This window comes from Onychostoma macrolepis, chromosome 03 (genome assembly GCF_012432095.1).
Source record: "Onychostoma macrolepis isolate SWU-2019 chromosome 03, ASM1243209v1, whole genome shotgun sequence".
Taxonomy (NCBI): domain Eukaryota; kingdom Metazoa; phylum Chordata; class Actinopteri; order Cypriniformes; family Cyprinidae; genus Onychostoma; species Onychostoma macrolepis.
In genome coordinates, this window is record NC_081157.1 from 12,158,245 (window position 1) to 12,161,439 (window position 3,195).

Below are 3,195 nucleotides of genomic sequence, written 5' to 3' on the forward strand. Positions count from 1 at the left end.
AAGTATTTGTTCTTCACCTTCACACCATACCCCTGCTAATTTTGGAGGAACACTACGAGGCTCACATACATGAGGTCCTATCAGAAGAAAGAACCAATCAAGCTTATTGGAGACAAGCATTTGAGGTGGCTTCGAACTGGGGCGAGAAAAAAACTTCCGTGAGAGACAGAATGAAGAGGTGCTTGAAAAATTGGAGGCCCTCTATGTTGTACAAATGAACACTGAAGCACAAACACATACAGACGCTAATAGACAAACAGAGACGGTGGTACAATGTACAACAAGTCAGGAGAGGATCACTGTGGACGGATAGACCTCACCGTTAAACGTACCAGACCCCTCAAGCACCCCTACCAGGAGGGGTGAATGGTCGTTCGATGCGGAAGAGAACCTTCCTGAAGAGCCTCGACCACTTACACCTACATCCACACCCGCCAGACACCAAGAGCCTCTGGAGCAGAGAACTCTCAGAAGGGGTGCCACTGAGGTGTTGGTGGAATTAGAAACAGGGAATGAGCCTGAACAAAAGATGGTTGTTGAGGACGGGGCTCGGATGGGGGCGGTTAACCCTAATGCAGAGAGACTAGAAAGAGTCTTAAATCAAAAAGAGGACCCGATCGGGATAGATGATAATGTAACCCCCCAGAAACATACTGAGAAGAAAAATAACACAGATGACAGCCCACTGATCTCAAAGCTGTCTCTCACCAGGCTCACGGCTTCACCTTTCCTCTTTTCTGAAGACTCAGAGGAGTCCCTTGCTCAGCACTCTCACTGTTTTTAAAAGAAGGACAGAGAGTGATAGAGGAAAGGAGTGAGACCCCTGCAAAACTTAAACAACTACTTCCAGTAGATGGGCCTGCCTGGCTGCCCCACCTTCACTGATGTGCGGACCTCCATCGCCAGCCACGTAAGTAACTAATAATTAAATCATTACAATAACAAATTATGACTTATTAATGCGTTGTCCACAAAAAGCCTGTATCACTTCACCACCTGTAACTTATTTGACGGGGCCTACATAGGCTTTCCGTGGACAATGCATTTTTATGCAAATTAAGCAATTTTATGAGCTCTAATGTACATGAAACTGCTGGATGGTGTTTCTGAGCACTGTACTCTAGTTATTACTCAATAAAATCATTTTATTTATGAAATATGACCTATTAATGCATTGTCCATGGAAAGCCTGTGTAGGCCCCGTCAAATAAGGTACAGGTGTCACTTGACCACCTGTAACTTATTTGACAGGGCCTACACAGGATTTCCGTGGACAGACCCTTTTTAAGCTAATTATGAATACTAATGAGTTGTAATGTGCATTAACCTGTTATGCTATGTTCACTATGTACTGTACTGAATGTTTGGTAGCCTTCAGAATGGAGTTTGATTTACTCTCTTTCTCTGTCTTTCCAGGCCAAGTTTACACATTCTAGCGAAGACCGCCTAAAAATCTCCAAATTCATGTGCCATGACATCAGGACGGCAGACAAGTTTTATGTTACAAACCCGTCTGCCCAGCAGGCCATGGAACACTGCAAGCTCTTTGAGTCTGCCTTGGAGGAGTCCACCAAGGCAGCCAACACCTCAAAAGTGGAAGCGGCCTGCTGAGAAGTCCCAGCCATCCAAAAAAGCGGCCACCAAAGTCCCCTGAGCTGACATCAGGCAGCACCACTCTAAGAGGAGACGGAGGTCCATTATCAAGAGTCTGGGATGTCCAGTCCTCAGTCCATTGAGGTAAATTGACATCCTGTAACCAGATTGAGCCTACCATGTTAGACAGATTTGCGTGATCATGATCAATTCCTCACCCTTTTTTTCTCCTTTGACAGCATGAAGCAGAGAACCCAGGGGAGACTGGCCAAGGCGAGGTGGAAGGAGAAGTGGAAGGAGGGGCGGAAGGAGGTGCAGAAAAAGGAGCAGGAGATGGAGCCCAATTCACCTGAGACCGAGTTATCAACCCCACGCAAAACGTACCCGACCAGAAGGGGAAAGGTAAAGGTGGTGCTGACACCAGTGAAGTCTGCACTAGAGACCAATATGACCCACCAAAATATCTCCCTTCTGAAGGTGAAGGACGGCAATTTTTCAACAAGCTCAACCACTTTAATGGGGATGTGCCATCAAAAAAAGGCCAAATATTATAGACCTACACAAGGCTAGAATGGGCTACAAGACCATCATGCAGCTTGGTGAGAAGGTGACAACCAGGGTGTGAACTACGGGGGGGCGGGGTCTCAAAAAATATTGACTGTGTTATTTTGCAATTTCAGTTTTTTGTAATGTGATCATTGTGGATTATTATGTGAAAAAATGGAAAAATATAATTCATGCATGATGGAGATTTAAACCTAACTCACTTCAATAAAGATGACTATACATGCTATCTTGTCATGAGCATCAAGGTGTGAGGGTGCTGCGGTGCAAATTCCACTCATGTTTAGTACATGTTAACTCAAAGATTCGTAGAAAAAATATAAACCTATCTGTGTTAAGGCATGTTATTCGCAATTATGTGGTGTGGCTGGGTTGTTATACTGCCCTACAAAGGCAAAAGACCTTAACTCGCTAGAGTGTGAAACTGAGAAAAATGACTTTAAAGTTTTTTACTTGTCCAGCCAAATTAATTATAGGTAGGACACTGTAAATTTGGCAATTAGATGTTTTAGTAATGAAAATTATCTACATAAAAAAATTGTAAGCTCAAACTTGATTTTTACCCCTATTGTGAAGTTAATGTACTCTGCCTTTGCATTGTCTGCAAAAAGTGAGAAGTCACACCAAGGCAAAAGACAGTAACTTCCACATTATCAATATTTGGTTGCTGATCACCATTTACAAATTGTTACAGTAACACCTGTATAAAATCTAGTGATCATGGGCTATCTCATATATACTATTGCATATGTGAATGTATTATACTTATTATTATTTATTTATTTATTTATTTATTTATTTATTTATTTATTTATTTTTTGATCGTAACAAGCAGACTAAAAGTTAAACGTGATTGTGAATGGATACCGTTTCGCAATCAATTTATTTGCTATGCTCAGTAACAGAAAAAAAGAATGCTAGACATAGCATAATTGACTTATATTGACTTGAATTAAATAGCCTAACCTAAAAGAACGACTTGTGGATTTATGTGAACGCCAGCAAGCAGGCATGCTCAGAAATGCTTGTGGATTAAAC

General features: G+C 42.0%; 1 long non-coding RNA gene across 1 annotated transcript; it reads left to right on the forward strand.

Annotated features, from left to right (window-relative positions):
* Window positions 1-759: 759 nt before the first annotated feature.
* LOC131537635 (uncharacterized) lies at window positions 760-2,404 on the forward strand. The gene is made up of 3 exons (XR_009270355.1): window positions 760-910; window positions 1,417-1,737; window positions 1,833-2,404. It is a non-coding gene; the product is annotated as an uncharacterized LOC131537635 (long non-coding RNA).
* The last annotated feature ends 791 nt before the right edge of the window (window positions 2,405-3,195 follow it).